We start from the raw sequence: 6,086 nt of genomic DNA, 5'->3' as shown, positions 1-6,086 counted from the left end.
CCCTATGGCTCCTCTGTCCGTGGGATGCTCCCGGCAAGAATCCTGGAGTGGGTTGCCATTTCCTTCTCTAGGGAATCTTCCAAACCCAGGAATCAAACCCAGGTCTCCTGCATTGCAGGTAGATTCTTTACTGCCTGAGCTACAAGGGAAGCCAAATGATAGGGAAGAAAATGAAAATGGTAGGGAAGTCTTGACACCAGTCTGAGGGATTGTTGATGGTATCTAGAAATAAGAGCTTCAAACCACTAGGGGGCAGAGTTGTACCCTTTCAAGCTACTCTACAACAGCTGTTCAGACAGAACTTGAAGAAACTTCAGGAACATCTAGGCTTAGCCTCATTTTACAGATGAGAAAAGTAAAATCTGTGGAAGGGAAGGGTCCCAGAAATGACAGCTGGTGACGTAGAGCCTGATCTCATGATAAAATTCCTTGCTTATTATTTGTGAGTAATTTTAGTGGTTTAATGTGCATTATTTTAATTAGCCTTCACAAAAATCTTAAGAGAGATTAACCTCTTTTTACTGAAAAGGAAATTGAGGCACTACGAAGTTAAAAAACTGAGGCACTTACCCGCATCTCACATTCCTTGGTGTAACTGCTATTCAAATCCAGGTCAGTCAGTTCAGAGAACCAGTCACTCTGTCTACCTTTATAACATAGAGCTCCCAGGCGTCACATTGTGAACTTAAGTAGCAATATTTAAAATGAAGTTGAGTGAAAATTGCAAAGTTCTCTCTCTACCTCCGTCCCCCACTCCACCCCCCTTTCAGCTCCATCAGCCTTGATCACAGGCCCACAGCTTCGTCATGACTTCCCTCCTGAATCCTAATGGGTCCCCAGCCTCACACATGCAGCAGCAAGGCCATCAGCCCACACAGCTAGATGGTGAGAAGCAGACTGATGATTGCTATAGTTGGTGTTGGCAGGAGGGCAGTAAATCACACTTGGGATGTTTACAAATGATTTTTCTTGAATTTTAAAATAACAAAGATCCAATGACTGGAACATATCTAAGCTGCATGATCCACATGCCAAGTTATGACTGGAGTGATGAGAAGGGGGCCAAAGAAGACATCTGTGGGCTGAATTTCCCCTTTGGCCTACCTGCAGAGACCACACAGCAACTGACAGGGAAGGAATTATCTTGGGGCAGTACAGGGTTCACAGCATCGCTTCTGTGGTGTGAAGACCCTTTGAGAGTCAAAGTTTCCTGTCTTGACTTTGGCCCGAATCCGTATTGCACTTCAGGCCTACTTAAGGTGTTCATGGGCCTTGAAGAATGGAGAATTCTGATGAAGAAAGGTGTTAAGTTTGGAAAGCTTAGTAAAGGGATTAACAAAAGGATTTGGCCTCAGATAAATCTGAATTTCTAGTCACTGGGTATATGACCTCTGCAAGTTACATAGCTAGTGTCTTAATTTCATCTCTAAAATAGGGGCAGTATTAGTACTGTGCCAGGGAGTAGGTGTGATTAAAGAGTGCAAGTAAAGTGCTGATGACTGGGATTTATTGACTTACCATCTACTAGACACTATTTCAGATCCTTTCTGTGTGTCTATTAGAACACCATGAGGTCAGTACCATTACAATCCTGTTGTGCAGGAAGTTAAGTAACTTGCTTAGAGTCATACAACAGTACTAGAAAAAGGATTTGGGCTCAGATTATATAATTCCAGAGCCCCCACTCTAAACCCAGGTTTATCATCCTGTCTGGCTCTTAGCAAGAGTTCAATCATGAGAAACATTCCCAGCACTCCAACAGTGCCTATCGCAGTAGACAATAAAAGTTGAATGGTTTGTGGAATGTCCCAAGTGGAAACTTCCTTTAGGAAACTGGAAACAGGGCTAGAGTTAGGTAAAGATTTGGGAGTGTAATGATTCATCAGGGTTGACAATGAGCCATCAAAATATAGCACTTTCCAAGAAAATCAGTAGGGATAAAAATCACACCCCCTGCTGTTCATTGGACTGCCTTGGATGCTGGAGACAGATAACATAGAAGGGTTACTTCAAAAGACTTGAGAAACACTGCTTATTTCATAAAACTATTCATTTTCTTATTTGGAAATTAGTGTCTTCAGTCATCTTGACAAGAATTTCACTAAGTCATAAATACTCTTTATTAGACATGAATTTCTAAATAACATTGTTTCCTAAAGTGGGACTAATGCTTCAATAGGACAATTAACCACAGCTTTGAGGACAAAGAAGGGTGGAAGTTAAGTTCACTCAAGCTTTTAGCATGGAGTGATGTATCGTTGAGTTGCTAAGTTGTCATGTCTGGTTCTTTTGCAACCCCAAGGACTAGCCCTCCAGGCTCCTCTGTCCATGGGTTTTCCCAGGCAAGAATACTGGAGTGGGCTGCCATGCCCCGCCTGCATCTCCTGTTTGGCAGGTGGATTCTTTACCACTGTCCCACTTGTGGGTCAAAGTTATTTGATTTCTTTGATCAAAAATACTGAAGATTAATGACCCTGTGTGTTCCTTTATCTAACTTCATTCTCAAACGCTAACAGCAGAAACCAGGTGTTAAGAGGATGGTTATCAGCTGGACAGAGGGTTCCCAAAGAATGCTGTCCTCTGAGACTGAAAAGGGTTCCTGGACCCAACTCCAATGTGTTACGTGTGTGGAGAGTTTCCCACATCAGCAACAGTTTTCAGTCGCAGGCAGGATCCTCCAGAATTCAACTCAGTTCTGACACAGTCTACCCAGAGACAGAATCAGATTCCACAGGTAAAGGGCTCAGTCCCAGAAGACCACCCTCCATCCACTTCAGACACCAGTTGCAAGCATAGGTTGTTACCTGCACTTCTGACTGACTGGCTATAATGAGGCCTTCCCAGGATCCCCTCCTTGGGTTTGATTAATTTGCTAGAATGGTTCACATGATCAGGAAAACTTGCTTACTCATTAGATCACGGATTTATTATGAAAGGATGTTAAAGGATACAGATGAAGAGCTACATCCGGCAAAGTCCTCCACAAAAGAGCTTCTGTCCTCGCAGAGCTTGGGGCCAGGCATGGGGGCACACAGAAGTGTTCTGTTTCCCTCACATGGAAGCTCTCCAAAAAGAAGGCCAAAAAGCTATCCTTTTGGGTTTCTAAGACAAGCTCATAACATAGCTGCATGTGTGCATGCTCAGCTCCTTCAGTCGTGTTTGACTCTGCAACCCTATGGACCGTAGCCTGCAAGGCTTCTCTGTCCATGGGATTCTCCAGACAAGAATACTGGAGTGGGTTGCTATGACCTCGTCCAGGGGATCTTCCCAGCCCAGGATCAAACCCGCGTCTCCTGCACTGCAGGCGGATTCTTTACTGCTGAGCCACCTGGGAAGCCCAATGTTTGACTAAATCACTGGCCAATGCAGTTGATTCAACCTCAAGCTCCTCTCCCCTCCCCAGCAATCAAGGGGGTCAGGAGTGAAAATTCCAACTCTCTAATCATGTGGTTGGCTCCATTGACCAACTGAACCCCAACCATAGGTGCTTTCCAAAAGTCACCTCATTCACAGAGCAAAAAGATATTATTACTCAGTGCTCAGGAGATTCCAAGAGTTTGGGGAGACTGAAGCCAGAAACTATAGACAAAGGCCAAATGTTGTTGTTGTTCAGTCAGTCGCTAAGTCATGTCCGATTCTTCATGACGCTAGAACTGCAGCATGCCAGGCTTCCCTGTCCTTCACTATCTCTCAGAGTTTGCTCAAACTCATGTCCATTTGAGCTAGTGATGCTATCCAACCATCTCATCTTCTGTTGTCCCCTTCTCCTCCTGCCCTCAATCTTTCCCAGCATCAGAGTCTTTTCCAATGAGTGAGCTCTTCAAATAAAGTGACCAAAGTATTGGAGTTTCAGCTTCAGCATCTGTCCTTCCAATATATATTCAGGGTTGATTTCCTTTAGGATTTACTGGTTTGATCTCCTTGCTGTCCAAGGGACTCTCAAAAGTCTTATCCAGCACCACAGTTCAAAAACATTAATTCTTCAGTACTCAGCCTTCTTGATGGTGCAACTCACGTCCATACATGGCTAGACTACTGGAAAAACCATAGCTTTGATTATATGGACATGAGACAAATTTTGGTCATCTGAATGACCAAGTATATATATTGGTCATTCAGATGATATATATTTATACATTTCGTATAAATCACAATATCATGGAGACAGTTATTCAACATCAGCCTAAAGGGAAACTTGCTAGAAATGCAAATTCTTAGAGCCCATTCAATTAGAACCTGAAACTCTGGGTCAGGCTCACAGTATGTGTTTTAACAAGTTCTCCAGTTGGTTATGATCTTTGCTGAAGTCTGTGGACCACTGGGCCAAAGAAAACAAAGTGCTCAATTCTGCCAGTAACCTGCTATGAGACGTCAGAAAAATCACTGAACCTGTGTGCGCCTAAGTTTCCATCTGTCAAATGGAGATTATAAAACTTGTACCAATTGTCCTATAGCAATAATGTTAAGAGATTTGAATGAGGGAAAAAATGTTAATGTGTTTTGAGAAATGTGTCAACAGTATAATACTGTTGTTACAAAGAAAAAAGTTTTTAAAGTATGGAGGAGCCATAAAACCATACTCAGGGTGTAGACCTCAGACCCACAGCACTAGATAGAAATGCAGGCTCTTGGGCCTCATCCCTGAACTCACAGATTAGAATCTGCTTTTTTTTTTTTTTTTTTTGCCACACTGCAAGGCATGTAGGATCTTAGTTTTCCAACCAAGGACAGAACCTAGGGCCCTGCAGTGAGAATGCCAAGTCCCAACCGAGTCCCTAGGGACCACCAGGGGATTCCCTAGAATAAGCTGTATAACAAGATCCCTGGGTGATTGAAATGGGGAAAGCACTGGATGGATCAGACCACCACACAGGTGTAAGGTGTTACCTGCATCAGGCAGGTGTAGTCATGAAGGAAATAGAGGGCCCCGCTCTGCTCCACACCTGAGCTCCTCCCAGTGGTCCATGTCTCACTGTCGATCAGACACATGTGTGTCTCAGTTGCTCAGTCATGTCTGACTCTTTGCGACCCCATGGATTGTAGCTCACCAGGCTCCTCTGTCCACGGGATTTTCCTGGCAAGAGTACTGGAGTGAGTTCCCATTTCCTACTCCATGGGATCTTTCTGACCCAGGGATCAAACCAGGATCTCCTGCATTGCAGACAGATTCTTTACCATCTGAGACACCAGGGAAGCCCTGATCAGATACATAAATACTATGAAAAAGTTCACACTGTGGGAATTTAAGGAGGTACCATCAAGTGCTACCTATTGAGACAATTCCTATTTATGAGTTTAATTCTTACCACCTGTCCTCAATTCAAAGATTATAAAAACATGTCAGTCATGGTTTTTTTAATCCTTATAATTGAACTTCACACAAAGTCATCTCATTGCCTTGTAAAAAAATGAATTGGGTGATTCACTGTGGACATTTGAAGGATCAGAACCTGTAGAAATTCAAGACAGACAATCTTTTTTGAATACTTAAAACCTCAGGGATTATCCAGCTTTCAGGTAACTCTTGGAAAGCATATGTTACTTTGATCATTTTGAGCTAATTAAGACAAGTTTTGCAAGAGGAAGATGGGCAATGGTCCCAGAAATATTTGATGCAATATTCTAAGTTCACTGTTTAAATGTTTAATAGGTGCCTCAGGTGACTTCTATGGTCAGTCAAGTTCAGACAGAACTACTCTAGATCCTAGCTCAGTTGTTCTCAGCCCTGGGTTCCCACTGACACCATCTGGAGAGCTTTAAGGGAAAAATGGGGACCATCCCCTGGAGGAGGGCATGACAACCCTCTCCAGTATTCTTGCCTGGAGAATCCTATGGCAGAGGAGTCTGGCAGGCTACAGCCCATAGGGTCACACAGAGTCAGATATGACTGAGCGACTTAGCACAGCACACACTGATGCCTGACTGAGCTGGTCTGGCACAAGGCCTGGGCCCGGCTATTGGAACAGCCAGCTCCCTGTGTGACCCTGAGCTCAGCCAGCATTGAGAGCCCAGCTGCCTGATGAGAATTCCTGCCTGGCAGGGGCAAGTTGCCCCAGGAGGGCTGAACTGTGTTGATGCAAAATTCA

The sequence above is a fragment of the Bos indicus genome, chromosome 25 (assembly GCF_029378745.1).
Source record: "Bos indicus isolate NIAB-ARS_2022 breed Sahiwal x Tharparkar chromosome 25, NIAB-ARS_B.indTharparkar_mat_pri_1.0, whole genome shotgun sequence".
Lineage (NCBI taxonomy): Eukaryota > Metazoa > Chordata > Mammalia > Artiodactyla > Bovidae > Bos > Bos indicus.
This window is presented reverse-complemented; position numbering follows the sequence as displayed.